Raw genomic sequence first — 15917 nt, forward strand, 5'->3', positions numbered from 1 at the left:
AAACCTTTAAGAGACGAGACCACACACACACACACACACACACACACACACACAAAACCATGATCATTACCTGGAGTTATGAGGAAGCAGAAAGAGACAAAAACAAAACAAAACAAACAAAAAACAAACCAGTTACAAAACTAGCTACCACCTGAACCTAAGCAAAAATAGAGAACATCAATAAAAGAGAAGTGCTGATGAAGTCAAAGGCAGCAGGATGGAACAAATGAGTGAAGACTAAGACATCCTAACTCAGGGTGATTTTTTTCTTTTTTTAGGATTCTTAATAGAAGGATTCTTGAGCATTCCCTAGGCAGGGGTCCCGAACTATTTACAAATGGAGAAATCCAAATGGGCAGAAGAAAGCCAGTGAGCTGTGCATGCATTCACTTCTCTCTGCTCTAGACCAGATGTGATAGGATTAGCTGTTTCAAGTTCCTAACTTGACTTCCCACAATGACAGACTGTAACTCTGAACTGTACACAGAAATAAACCCCTTTCTCCCTTAAGTGGCTTTCTGTCAACACAATGAAAATGAAACTAGAATACAGTAAGAACAAATGCGGACTCTTACATGATACAAGCAGTTCAATGTTGTCAAACTGCCACAAGATAGTTCCTTATCACTCTGAATAATGTTGCTATATTAGGCTTCAGTGTTAGTCTCTGCTGTAAGCAGATTGCATACTTGGCATCAGCTGTAGCCAGATTGGCCTCCATGAGTAAAAATCCATGTTACTGAGCCCATGTATGGTCTCCATCCTTTTTTGTCATAGCCATTTTGTTCATTAGTCTCTTGAGCCATTACAGAGAGACAAGACAAAGAGCTAACTAGTGTCTAAAGAGCACATTATTGTACTTCTGATTATTATATCCTTTTCTGTTCAGATCAAATTTTTGGTGGGCACTGATATATGACACAAATATCATCATGGTTTTTCTCACTTAAAAAGTTCTAACCAAGGTCCCTGGGACTTTGGGAGCCGCCGGTTACTGTTCCAACATGGCCAAGTCCAAGAACCACACCACACACAACCAATCCCGAAAATGGCACAGAAATGGTATCAAGAAATGATCACAAAGATAGGAATCTCTTGAGGAGGTGGACCCCAAGTTCCTGAGGAACATGTGCTTTGCCAAGAAGCACAACAAGAAAGGCCTGAAGAAAATGCAGGCCAACAACCATTAAGGCCCTTGTGAAGGCCAAGGCGGTTAAGCCCAAGATGCCAAAGGGCCCCAGGCGCAAGCTCAGTCGTCTTGCTTTCATCACTCACCCCAAGCTCGGGAATCAGATTAGAAGCTACATGGCCAAGGGTTACAGGTTCTGCCAACCAAAGCCCAAGGCTCAAACCAAGGCAGAGGCCTCAGCTCCAGCTCAGGCTCCCAAAGGTGCCCAGGCCCCTGTGAAGGCCCCATAGAAAAGATTTCTGTATGCCAGACAGATGGACTGGTGTGACACACCTACACACTATTTGCAGATGATCAGGACCCCATGTTGTTTTTACAAATAAACTTGAGGCAAGATCTGTTTAAAAAAAGAAGAGGAGGAGGAGGAGGAGGAGGAGGAGGAGGAGGAGGAAGAAGTTCTAGCCATTTTCTAATGGTGTTCCATCTAACCTGACTAACTAGCCAGAATAACGGCTATATAGTCCACAATCTAGTGTAGCATCACCCGTCTGATCATTGCTCCTTCTAAGCAAATAAACATCCATATACACTGCTCAAGAGTCCCCCACTTCTAAGAGTTCCCTTCACTACTGCTCCCAAGGGATGTCTTGGAAAGAAATGGTAAAGTTGCAAATGCCCACTCTGATGTGGTACCTTGTCTCATGCAGAAACATTACAAGCCATACCTAAGTTTTCTATTCCTCTGTCAACTAACCATAAGGGACTCTCCATAAGACCACAGGCATAGGCAGGGAGCAGTATAGCAGGAATGAGAAATACGGACGTTTAGGCCACTTCATGTAACTTTACCTTCAACACCTGCTTGGCTCAATATACAACTCCCATTTCACAACAGAATGCAGCTTTCCCTTTGTGAAGTCTATCAATTTAAGTGTTATTCTCACCTAGCAAGTCTCAAAGACATACCCAGAGTAGTGCTTGACCACTATCTGGGTATTCTAGATCCAAAAAGTAATATAGTATTAAATATAAATCTGTGTATATAAATAAGAAAAGACAAACATGATACAATGTTTAAAATTGGGGGAAACAGTTGGACATGGTGTTACATGCTTGTAATTTCAGCACTTGGAGAGGAACTCCAGGAGAAGTTGGAGTTCAAGGCCAATGTCAGCTATAAGAACAGTCTGGACTATTTGAGGCATTGTCTCAAAACACCAACAAGCAAATAAATAAAGGTGAATAAATACATGATTCTTTTCTATTATAAATTAATCAAAATTTGTAAATGTGCAATTTATCTAGTTACTTTTGCATCTTTGGAATTTAGTTTTGTTTTTGTTTTTTTTTTGGTTTTTCGAGACAGGGTTTCTCTGTGTAGCTTTGTGCCTTTCCTGAAACTCACTTGGTAGCCCAGGCTGGCCTCGAACTCACAGAGATCCGCCTGGCTCTGCCTCCCGAGTGCTGGGATTAAAGGCGTGTGCCACCACCACCCGGCGGAATTTAGTTCTTTTAAGATCATTTTTTTTCATTGACCATTGTATACTATACCTGTATTTACAAATACGAAGACCTGTAAATTAATGCAGGGCAGCACTGTGCTAACATCTTGTAAGAAAATTACAAGCACTGCTTAAGTGGTTTTAGGGTTCATACTGAGTTTGAAATAGGAAAATGGGGGTGCCTATGCCTATAGCTTTTTACCAATTCTAAGTTCCTCTCTAGCACTACTTGACTTTTTTCTCTGAAGTTAGAACATGGATTTGGTTGACAGTAAAACTAAGGTAAAAAGGAGGGTACATATTATACATCTAGTTTCTTTTGGCCCTGGTTTTCACAGCATTGGATTATATAATTTGCTGTGAGTTAAAATTAACATTTTAAAGTAGGATTATTGTTAATAAATGAGCTGTCAGTAGCCCTTTCAAAGTTTTAGAGCTGTAAGCACAAATTATTCCAAATTAACATGTGATTCAGGTTGCTACATTTAGTGCCAATAGAAATCAAATTGGCGCTATTACCAGCATGTAGTCTGGAAAATAGCAAAAGGGAAGGGTGTTGATAAAGTATTTTCTCACAATAAAATTGAGTGCAGAGGTGACAAGAGAATTGGAATGGAAACATGAGGTTATAACTAAAAATGAACAAAGAGCTGCTACACTTTCAAATATTCAAACTGAAATCTGATCCTGGGGAACATTACTTGAGACTGTTAAAAACTTATATCTTGCATGAAAGAATTCAAAATATATCAAAAGACATAAAAATAATTTTGGTAGCATTTTAGAAGCTGGAATACATGGCTTATTTGAATGAATTTATCATTTGTTTTTTTAAAAAAAGCTAGTTTTTACTTGCCAAAATATTGAAGTATAACTTCTGTTGTAAATGAAAATCTGAATTTAAAAAGATATTCTGTGTTGAGTGTAAATAGTGTAGCATGAATCTTAAAAGGTCTTATTAGCAAAAACAAACCTGGAGCCAGGTATTGGGGTGAACACTGAATGATCAGAGAAACAGAACAAGCCACATCCAACCTCACCTTGCCAATTCCTCAGCTGATCTTGTTTCCTCAGAATCCTCATCCAAATGGATCTCAGCTGAACTACTGCTAAAAGCTTAAAAAAAGCTCTCGTTCCTGGTCCTCATGCCTTATATATCTTTCTGCTTCCTGCCATCACTTCCTGGGATTAAAGGCGTGTGTCACCATGCCTGGTTGCTTCCAGTGTAGCTTTGAACTCAGAGATCCAGATCTCTGCCTCCCAAATGCTAGGATTAAAGGCGTGTGCTACCACTGCCTAAACCTATGTTTAATCTAGTGGCTGTTCTGTTCTCTGACCTCCAGATAAGTTTATTGGGGTGCACAACCACATTTCCCCCTTTTTGTTTAAAGTAAAAAAAAGTTATAACAAATATAAGAAAAAGTATATACAATAAGTATATATAATATATACAGTCAAGAATTACATTAACAATGTCTAGTCCATTCACATTTGACAGAGTCAGACAAAAAAACTCCATTATATACATTAACAATGTCCAGTCCATTAACATTTGACAAATTCAGACAAAAAAATTCATTTCTTATCCTATTTAAAACAAGTAGTTCTGTGGTGGTATTGTGTTCCCCAAAATATTGTGCACCCTAATAAATTTATCTGGGGTCAGAGAACAGGACAGCCACAATATTAAACATAGAGGTTAGGCAGTGGTAGCACACGCCTTTAATCCTAGCATTCCAGAGGCAGAAATCCCTCTGGATCTCTGTGAATTCAAGGCCACATTGGAAACAGCAGGGATGGTGACACACGCCTTTAATCCCAGGGAGTGATGGCAAAAACAGCGTGAAGACCAGAAACTAGAAGCATTTGGCTGGTTAAGCTTTCAGGCTTTGGAGCAGCAGTTCAGCTGAGGTTCATTCTGAATGAGGACTCAGAGGTTTCCAGTCTGAGGAAACAGGATCAGCTGAGGAACTGGCGAGGTGAGATAGCTGTGGCTTGTTTTGTTTCTCTGATCTTCCAGCATTCACCCCAATAACTGGCCTCAGGTTTGATTTTATTAATAAGACTCTTCAAGATTCGTTCTATATAGTTCCTTTTTAAAAGTATAGATTCAGTAATCTACCTTTTATCTTATGAAAATAGGGCAGACCTGTTGTATATCTATTTTGGATTAAGATTTGAGGCATGACTGTCTGTAATCCTCATATCAAATGGTTAATAATTTATGAGCTAACAACAGAATGCAGCTTTAAAACTAAGGCTCTTGAAAATCTCTACACACTCCTTTTGATTTGCTGTATTGCTCCCTAAATTATCTTTTTAAAAATAATTTTGTAAGTATTAAAGTTCAGTCACATTACATAGCCAGGAAATGCAGTAACTAAATGTACAGCTCTCTTAAATAAAGTTGTATCTTAAAATAGGTACAACATGCCGGGCGGTGGTGGCGCACGCCTTTAATCCCAGCACTCGGGAGGCAGAGCCAGGCGGATCTCTGTGAGTTCGAGGCCAGCCTGGTCTCCAAAGCGAGTTCCAGGAAAGGCGCAAAGCTACACAGAGAAACCCTGTCTCGAAAAACCAAAAAAAAAAAAAAAAAAAAAAAAAAAAAATAGGTACAACATATCAAATAATTTCATTATAGTACATGATTTGCTGCTGATGGACCATCTTTATTTTGAAATGCTACATACATTTCATATCTTTCTAAGTTTGTAGAGTTTATGTTCACTAAATCTAAACATATGTATAAAGTTGTAAATAAATGATGTGCTATTAAATCATGCTACTAAAGCAAAGCTACAAAAACTTGCAACCTAAAAAATACTTTAATAAATGAAGTACTTTTAATCCCTAGTATTTTATAAGATCTCAGGATAATCACTTAAGGATTATCACTGACAGCTTAATGAACTGAATGTAGCGCAGCTAATCAGAAGCCAGGAATGTTAGTAATTCCCAGTGTTTTCTTCGTGTGCAGAATTGGTAAGTAACACAGTTAAGGAATTTACTTTTTCTTCTCTTTCCCTTCTTTCAGGAACTTGATGTAGCCTTGTCATTTGAGCATTTACTGTTGTACAGATCAGCACACAGTATGCTGTCTTCCACCTTAGTTCTTTCCAGCTGATCTGCCACACTGTAGCTGCTTTCTAAGGTACAACCATCTTATTCTTTTACTTAAAGTCTTCCAGACTCACACATATTCTCTCCCAAGCTGGTTCCTTCCTGGTGTTGTCCTGTGCTTGCTTGCCCCTTGCTCTCCATGACCCGAGTCTGCACTTAGTATACATTCCCAGTCTTTCCATCTTCTCTGTTGTCCTGGCGATTTACTATGTCTCTTCTGACTTTCTGGGGTTTTTTCCTACCCCGATGCCTATCCCTCATTCCCACTCCCAGTTCCTCAGCTGCCTGACATCACCAAACCTTCAAGTGCTTTCTTGTGCTCATGAATATTGTTTACTTGAGACTTTCCTCATGTTTGCACTTTAGACCTGATCATTTGCCCAAGTGTCTCCTCTGGACCCAGTGGTGCCTAAGCTCAGGGGAGATCTGCTCTGGTTCTGTGTGCTTAGTACAACACCAGATACAAGTATATATTCAAAATGTCTGCTCAATTAGTAGTCTGTATAAAATTACATGCAGAGTACAACGACTACATGAAACCAAGACACAGCCAGGAAGGGAAAACATCACAGCAGAAGGCACTAGAATTCCTTATATAAAGGGAAGTGCACTGGCCTTTCCAATGGCAGGGAGCACCAGGGGTGTGGACATTAGCTGAGGCTGAGATCTGAAGCAGCAGAGGAAAACAAGAATACAGATTTGCTGAGTTTGACTAACAGGAAGGTGGAGAGGAAAGGAGAAAAGTCAAATAAAAAAAATGATGTGAAGCCAGGGGAAAGGTGAGATAACAACCCCTTCCTTCAAGCTAGATGATGCGGAAAGCTGCAAATGCTGTTTCTTTCTGCTGCTCTTGCCAGAACAGCTGTTGTGGCATGGTGCCCTACACCTCTGCCTTTCTTCAGACATCTTTGCTGAAGTCTACTTTATCTGAAATATGATTTTTTTTCCTACTGGTTAAATAATCAGGGTAGTGCAGAAAAGAAGTGGTGGGGAATGGCTCAAAGGGTTAAGAGAAACTGAGGGAAACCTTGGCAGATATGGAAGGCACTATGCTTTCACTGACCCCTGCACTAAGAAAATTGAGTCTACTTGTCAATGGAAAGGGGGATGGCAAGTCTCATCTAACTAGGATACAACAGCAAAGACAGAATGAGCACACAAGAATAGCTGGCATGAAGAAGGTGGGGTTATCATAGCTTTTAGATGAACACTACCCCTGTTATAATTCATAACAAAAGCAAAGTTTTTATGAGGGCAGTATCTACACTATATTGATACTTCCTGACTTGCACCAGACTTATATTCTTGATAAATCTGTCTTATAGTGACAATATCGAAAGTCAAAAGGTGCCCTGAATACACACTCTGCCTTACATCCTACCTTAATAATACAGCACATGGCAGAAAATCAAAGGATTCCCCTCATGGACACGGGACTGACTGGGATCCTACTACGAGTTAGGACTCTCAGCTGCTACCTAGCATCATAAGAGAGGACTGACTCATGCATCACTATCCAGGGAAGAGACTGAAATAAAAAATTCAAAGTATGAACATTAGTTGCCTTCACATGATCATAAACACAGATCAATGTAAACTACTGTGAGTCATGAACTGTCTATAAGCCCTCTACAGCATTTTCAAGTAAGAAGTTACACAATTCATTTATTTTGTCATGTTCCTTTTGTATTATTTAACCTAGCATGGGTTTTCAAATTTTGTTTTCTATGACTAACTTTTTGAAGAATAGTGGCCTAGTTTTGGCTTGTCTAAAATTTTCTGTCTGACATTTTCTCATCACTCTTACAAGTGAACAGTACTTAGATAATATGCTTCTCTGTGCATCACAGCCAGCAGCATCTGATTTCAGGCTGTCTGATATTAGTTTTAATCACCCAGGCTATATGCTATCCAGGCTCTCCACTATGTTGGTACTCATTTTTCCCATATAATAAGCAAGCTGTGTGGAGACACTTAAGACCATTAAAGTACCTTGTTCATCACCAAAACTCACTGACCTAGATTTGGTATTCATTGATGATTCTCACCCAAGCCAATCTTTAGCCTAATGAGTAGAAAACAATGGTATTCCAACTCTTCCACTCCTTCCAAGCTTAGCAGCCAATACTGTTCTATGGAGAATTTGCTTACAATTTCCTCATATAGGAAACTATTTGGGTATGAAATTATCTGACATTAAACTTGAACAGTGGCTCCAATGAACAAATAAGTAAGTATATGGCCTACTTATCCAGAACAAAGAAGAATGATGAGTACAAGTCATGATCTAACTGAATGACGAAACCCAAATATCACATTGAAGCAACAGCATGTGAAGTATACCAGTAATTCTCATGTTTCTAGATGTTACAAAAGCCTAGCCTGTCAAGGCATCTCCAGGCCATTCTGCATCAAATAAGCTGTCTTTCCAACACCCAGTAACTACAGGACACAGTGGCAGGTAAAGAAGAGAAGACTTAAGCAATTGAGGACTCATGTTTTGTACTCCTTCCTATAACTAAGTCTTCTTCAATTCCTGGGGTTATTTCCTTGGATATTTATTTATTTTTCTTCCTGCTGTATTTATGTTATATAGGCTTTGCTTTTATACAATTAAATCACTTTTTCTTTGAAAAAAAATTTTCTGTATCTCATATTTTTAAAAAGAAACATCCCCTTGCTTTTTCAATGCCTGTACTAAAACTGTATTGTAATCTATTATCTGATCTTCCACAGACCATATAAATATAGTCATTATTTGTCTGTTCCTTCATCCTTTTCCAGAATAAAGCTTACTCTCACTGTTTTCTCTTTTTTGTAAATACATTTCATTCTTAGCTTGTTTTTGTTTTTTTCTATATCACTTAATCCTTGAAGCCTAAGGATATTTATTCAGTTCATTCAGAATATTATGTTACTGATTTTTTTGCAGTGTAGAAACATGTTTTGATTTGTATTTTTTGTTTTATTACTACAATCGCTTTTTTTTTTTTTCTATTTCTAATCACTCCGTGCCTGGGGTTCTGAATAGAAAAGGTTTCTACCAGTTCAGACTGGTGAACGGTTCAGTGAGCAAAAGTACTTGCAGCTAAGATGACAACATGAATTTGATTCTCAGGACCTAAATGGGAAAAGGAGAGAACCAACTCTTGCAAGTTGTCCTCTAACTGTTGTATGTGTACTATGGCATGAACACACACACACACACACACTTTAAAAAAATTAGAGAGCAGCAATTCAAACCACTGTCCTTAGATGACACCATTTCTCAATTCTGCTCCTGCAGCCTCCATAGGTGCACAGCTAGTTTACCTGGAACTCTGTCTCACCTTTCTTCTGAGACCTTTGGGGTGCAAGAGTTTCTAAAAGGGATATAGCGTTTATTCTACTCTCAAAAATTTATCTCAATGCATGTGGAACTTCACTAGTATCTGATCCCTATGGTACTGAGAGACTTGTTTGATTACAAAAAATAGCCCCTGTTGAACCTCTACCCGAGACCTACAGCATCCCAGACTAGGTCTGTTCTCACTTGTGGCAAAGGACAACACATGTACAACAATTCATCTCTTTTGCTGTCTCACCTGAAAAGGGGTTGGGGGAAGACAGACGGAGACAGAGACAGACTGACTGACTGACCAACTAGGCATGGTGACACACCTGAGATTCTAGCACCGAAGGTTCAAGGCCAGTCTAGGCTACATGACAAGACCCTATCTCAAAATAAATTAAGTTGAATTGAATCTGAATTGAAAAGATAAAGTAATAATCCCTAAAAATAAATATATTCCTTGGTTTACCTCTCTTATTCCCAATACCACTGATCATATACTACTACCATCTGAAAATGGATAAACTAAGAAACAGGCAGATAATAAACAAATAAAATTATGTTGTTCTCAGGCAAAACAAAAAAAATCGGTCATGGAAAAACACCCAAACATGATTTCTGAAGTCCAGAGTTCTGGATTCACACCCACTTTAGCCACTTACAAGATGTGTGAACAAGCCCTTATGCTTAGTTTCCTCTTCTGAAACACAGAGGTAATAGGCGTATTTACCACAAGTTCCATGAGACTACATAGGCAAAGCACTTGCCTGAATAACACGACTACCAACAGAAATTACAGCCAAGTGATAATACTCACAACTTAAAATGACTTAAGAGATGACAATGCTAAACACAGCAGGGTCAATCCGAGAGAATGTCCAACTAGAACTAAACCATGAACAAAGAAATTGCTTCATGTATATAATTTCATAATGCTTACTTTTTCTGAAGAGGATAAATGCAGAAATTCATATACAATGGTGAAGTTAAAGTTATATAAACAGAAATAAAACTATCTTTCAGTGAAAAGAAAAAATGAATCAATGTATCTTAGGACAAATATCCATCCCACTTCCTTTCCTTTTACTTAATTTCAGAATACAGGAAACTAAGAAATCTATTTGTGAACCAGTTCATGTAAGAGCCATTCTCCTTCTTATTTATTCATCAGCAGATCAATGAGGTCCAACACTAATGTCTGCTATTTATAACAGTATTTTTCTATAGGGATTGCTGAAGGAAGTCAGTTCTTTTGAGAGCTCTGGGAACTATCCGAGTTATACACAGACCTTTACTTAAGCTCCCCAAACCTTACCTGATTTTTTGTCCAATACTCATGGCAAAAATATAAGATAGATAGAATGTTATAAAAAAAACAAATGGATTAAGTGGATCTGTTGATCTGAGGAAAAAGAGTCAAATTTTTAAATTGCCATGAAAATTTTAATAAAAAAACAAATTTCTATCACTAGAAACATTAACATGCAAAGAATCTGAATTTTCATATACTCAGTTTTCTAAAGATACATAACCATATCACTGAACCTTTCAATTCAAAACCGGTTACCAATAAAAAAAAACCCAAATCATAGACCATAGTTTTCTAGGCCCTAAAAAGCACATTTTCTAAGCACATAATGGTATTCTGCCATACTCATATTAAAAACCAATTTGGAAAATCAAGTACTGTACACTTAAGAATCCAAGTTTAACACACAGGAGTGGTAGCTCAGTAATAGGGAGCTTTCCCTGTTTGTTTAAGGCTCTGAGTTCAACACCCAGTCAAAAAGAAGAAGGAAAAGAACCCAAATTAGCTCTTTTTCACAAAGTTATGAGATTTTTTTAACCATTTGACAGGATACATTTCATATAACAAAAAGATATTAGATCCTTTATATATTGAAATTCTTTATTTAAAAAAATAGTATTTTTACAGAAGCCTTTTCACAGATACTGGATAAAAAAATTATTTCAGATTCCACATTAACTATTTAACAATATTAGAGAAAGAAAGGATGTAAGACACTTCAAATTTTAAAAATTAACATTATAAACTATGTAGAAGAAAGTGGTGATCTTAGTACCTTAGCCTAGTGGTTCTCAACCTGTGTCATGACCTCTTTGGGATCAAATGACCCTTTCACAGGGATCACCTAAGACCATTGGAAAATACAGATATTTACATTATAATTCATAACAGTAGTAAAATTATAGTCATGAAGTAGCAATGAAAATAATTTTATGGTTGGGGTGTCACCACAACACGAGGAACTATATTAAAGAATCACAGCATTAGGAAGGTTGAGAACCACTACCTTAGACCTTAGTGTTATAATGATACTAAAAATCTGATCATTATTCAACTTTTCTACCTACACCTCTTTTAAAATTGAAGATCAATCTGATCCAAAATATTCATATTATTCATGTCTGATGGAGGTAGCATATATCACTTGTCTATTCTGTTCTCAGTCATTTAGCAGGAAAGGGCTCAAAGAAGACAAGGTAGGGCTTTAACCAGAGCCTTAGAAGTACAAAGGAATTTCTAGGTTTCAGGGTAACTAAAACTGCCTAAATCCAAATTCCATTATCTATCCATATATATAACAAAGAAAGTAAATAAAAGTATGCATGACCCATACCTTCAGCAATACAGAGAACACCATAATCTCCAAATTGTCTGTCATGGAAAAACCAGTCAAATTCCAGCCAAGTTCCCTTCCATGGGAAGTCTGGTTTGGGGATAGGAAGAAAAAGGCTCATGCAACACTGAGAATGAACAGAGGGGCACCAAAAACTTAGACAAAACAAGACAAAAGCACGCCCAGAAGAGTCCAATGGTGTACCAACATACTGACAACAGGTCAGAATTGGTGATTTAAACACCAGATAGGAAAAGGGGTCAGTCTTGGAGAAGCAGTTTCTGACAGCAAATCAGATAGAGGAGTACATATCCTTGGCTACACAGTAATGAAAAGAAAAGCACAGGGAAAAAAAAATCAGGATCCAACAGAAATCGAAGAGAAATAAGACATAACAATCCCACCAGTCTGCCAGGAATCCCTCCTTTCTCAACAACAAAGAAATACACACAGCTGAAGAAAACAGGAATATAAAACACTCTAAACTGAATTTAAAATCTTCAACCAACCGGTTAGGATATGAAAAAAAATCCTGAGGAAGAAATATAAAAACCAAGAACAGGCCGGGCTGTGGTGGCGCACGCCTTTAATCCCAGCACTCGGGAGGCAGAGCCAGGTGGATCTCTGTGAGTTTGAGGCCAGCCTGGGCTACCAAGCGAGTCCCAGGAAAGGCGCAAAGCTACACAGAGAAACCCTGTCTCGAAAAACGAAAAAAAAAAAAAAAAAAAACCAAGAACAGAAAGAGGCAAACAACCAAAAAGGAACAAATAAAACAGGGTTGAGTGAACTTGGAAAAGAAACAGACATGTTCCAAATAGACGGTGGGGGTGCACCCCACAATGAAGCAGCACAGGGAAAGGACAGAAGTGATCAGTTAGCAAAGCCATGAGCATGTGACTAGCACAATTTAGACTGGTGAACTATAAACAACCAGTCCAACAGGCAACAGGACAAGGCCACTGAGAACTTTGAACAAGCTAATGAAAGCCTATCAATTTCATCTTCAAAGGTGAGGAAGAGGTTTAATCAAGGAGACCTTGTTTTGGTGCACATGAATTCAGTTCAGAACTCAAGTTCTACCACTTATTAAAGCTATGCATGGTAATTATTTTCACCATTCTAAGCTCTTTATTTCTAATCTGTAATTGGATGGATGAATGGATGGATGGATGGATGGATGGATGGATGGAGGATGGATGGATAGATGGATGATGGACGGATAGATGGATGATGGATGGATGACAAGCAAACAAAACATACAAAGATACACAAATGACAATAGTACCTGTCTAAATAGAGGTCCCCCCCGCCACCAAAAAAAAAAAAAAAAAAAAAAAGAACATCAGAACACTGTATTGCAGATAATTTAACTGGAAGAAGTAAAAGACCAAGGAGGGGGTGAAACCAAAATGTCACATAAGCCAATTCAAGGGTCCTTGCTGACATAGTCACACTGTGGATACTGGAGCTTAAGCTTGGAAGCACTCTCTGGAGAATGATTGGAATGCTCATAGAACTATATAGTCAAAGGTACAAAGAAACATTTCTCCAGTGGATTCTGCCCCTACTAGATAAAAGTTGTTAAAGGTGTTGCATTAACTTCCTACACTACCAGCACTTCATGCTTACACTGAATCCCATCTGTTATCTCCTGCCAGTGGGCACTGGAAAAACCCTGGAGCAGAAAAGGAGATACACAAGGAGCATGCTTGAGACCAGACACTGCTGGGGAAGACAAAGTCAAAGCCTGAAACGGAGAAATGTGAAGATAATGTAAGAGGTAGTGCTTAAGAGGCAATGAACAGAAAATCCTTTCCCACCTTCTGTTCCCAAGTTTACAAGGGGTTATAGTTGGTAGTACATAATGATGACAAGGAAGTTACCTAGATCTCAAGGGATAGACTGGGGTGTTTCTTGTTACTTCCATGATCGCAGGAAAATGATGAACAAGGCCTGAAGCAACCACAACCCAAGTGAAAGCCAACTGAAGGTTCATATTCCTCAGAGATGAAAGTCAGATTCACACTAGTCAAACAATACCCATCTTTCCGTGACTTAGCCATTCCCTATATATCTGTAAGGGTATCCTGAATGCCACCCCAGCCTATTAGAATAGGCATATCGACCCTGCTCCAAATGGTAAGCACTGCATAATCTTTTTGTCTCTGCCACTGAAGAACACTATCATTCCTATAATTATTATTATTGAATCCTATGAAAATCCAGTTCCAGAATAGCAATTCCAGGCTGTATGCTTCACCAGAAAACTACTTTATTAACTGGGTGAAGTTTCTTCTTTTGGTTCTCCTATGAACAGTCATATAGTGTGTTCTCCTATCTCATATACTAAGTCCACTTCAATTTTCTTTCTTCTCTGAGACTTCTGACCACACACAAAAAAAGCTCACATACTCACCTAACCTACTGTAGGTCAAACTCATGTTCAAGCTTCAAGCAATCATCTAGCAGTATATTAGAACCAAGTGACTAGGCTATTTAATTCTGAGTTTTGTTAATAAATAGCCTTAAGGTTAATACATTCTCCCTTATCCAGCCTATTTCCCTTCTACCTTGCCATTCCTGCTCTATTCACTACCTCCCAGATCCACTTCCCCAACATAATCTTTCTACTCTATTGGCATATACAAGACCAGGTGCTGTAATGGAATGATCCATTTTCTCCCAGGAAAAGAACACTACCACCTGTTTAAATTATATTGAGACTTATGTCTAATTACTGTTCTAGGGAAAGTGAGGGAAGATGTGGGGCAAATTTTAAGAACAAAAATGTGTGAGGCATTCCATTCAACAGAATCTTTGCACAGCCTCCAAAGAACCATAATCTGTTCTTGTCTAGCAATGTGTTCCACTTGAGCCAAATGACATCTAGGAGTCCTACTCTTTCCATATTAGGGCCCTGTTTTTGGCCTTGAACATCTGTTAAAGGGATTTTTTTTAAAGGCATAACCATTGTAAATTATATATAATAAGAGACTTAAATATGGTTTGGGCCTCACATAAGTGTGGGAGTTGGTCTCTGTGGAGACTGTTTGCTCCACATCTGAAGCTAAGGCTAAGGACAGCAGGGCATGTAGTTAGAAAAGAAAGGCAGATAAGAAGACGTAAAGAGTAAAGGTAAACTAGAACCCTGAGAACAAGCTGGAACCCACAAGGACAAACAGAAGCATATACCTGTAGATATCTTCAGCTCTAACCCCAATGAGGTCAGTGATCTGTAGAGAAGCTACACACACTAGCCCTAGATTCCCAGAAGCTAATGGAGGTAATCCAACAGAACTGGGGAAACTGCAGGGCTTGCCAATGCTCCATGCCAACAGTATGATACAGCAGATTAGTAACAGCATGTGGGGGCTAGAACATCACTTTATACCATCAGTGATTCTTCCCCTCTGTCTAGCTCACCCCAAATGAATATTATGATCAGTGTTAGCCCAAAATCCAGAAGGAAGTTCTGAAAAACAATTCCAGTTAAGCCCAACTAACAATACAAACTTACCACAAAAGGTACAAAAGCTTTTCTACCCTTAAGATGAAATCCTGGGTCCAATATTTTACCATAATTTGTCTATGGCCATGGGCTTTGAGAGTCTTTCCAAAGGCTTCCATAAGAACCCTCTTTTTTGTTTCCAAGGTTTCAAAAGCCAAGTCAGCCAATTCAGAGGTCTTAATAGTACCACTGTCCCCAAACACTCAAATCCTGGAACTATCACATATGTGCAACTCTTCCCCTTCTAGTCCATGCTAGTCTTGATCCTGTCACATATGGCAGGTTTATCAGCACCCACTGCTACCAACAATATGATCTTTATTATGGTTTCACAACCCTCTGCAACACCCCATCCAAAGGTATGCTTTTTAAGTCACTTTATAGACACTGACTGTCTTATCCTGGACTGCTGTGCAAGGCGTTTATTTGGAAGGTAATCCCAATGAGATGAAATAGTGAGAAATTGACAAGCATTATCAACTCAATCTAATCTAGCTCTTTTGAGGAACAGATAGAATGCCTCTGAGAATTTTCTACTCTAGAATCAATACAGAGAAGTGCACATATTATCAGTCCCGACACCCTATTAGTTAAAGGTTGCTCCAGTTGACTATTAATGCCTTTTCACTTTGGAAGCAAACATTTATGTTTGCTGAGCCAGCTCTCACCAAGATCCTAAGCCTTA

At 38.6% G+C, this 15917-nt stretch overlaps 1 protein-coding gene and 1 pseudogene across 4 annotated transcripts in view; one reads left to right on the forward strand and one right to left on the reverse strand.

Moving 5' to 3' along the window:
- Positions 1–15917, reverse strand: part of Rps6ka5 (ribosomal protein S6 kinase A5) — a 166235-nt gene that overhangs the window by 130208 nt on the left and 20110 nt on the right. The window lies entirely within an intron of this gene.
- Positions 1005–1419, forward strand: LOC128110848 (60S ribosomal protein L29-like; annotated as a pseudogene).

This window comes from Peromyscus californicus, unplaced genomic scaffold, assembly GCF_007827085.1.
Source record: "Peromyscus californicus insignis strain IS unplaced genomic scaffold, ASM782708v3 Scaffold_15__1_contigs__length_86483966, whole genome shotgun sequence".
Taxonomy (NCBI): Eukaryota; Metazoa; Chordata; class Mammalia; order Rodentia; family Cricetidae; genus Peromyscus; species Peromyscus californicus.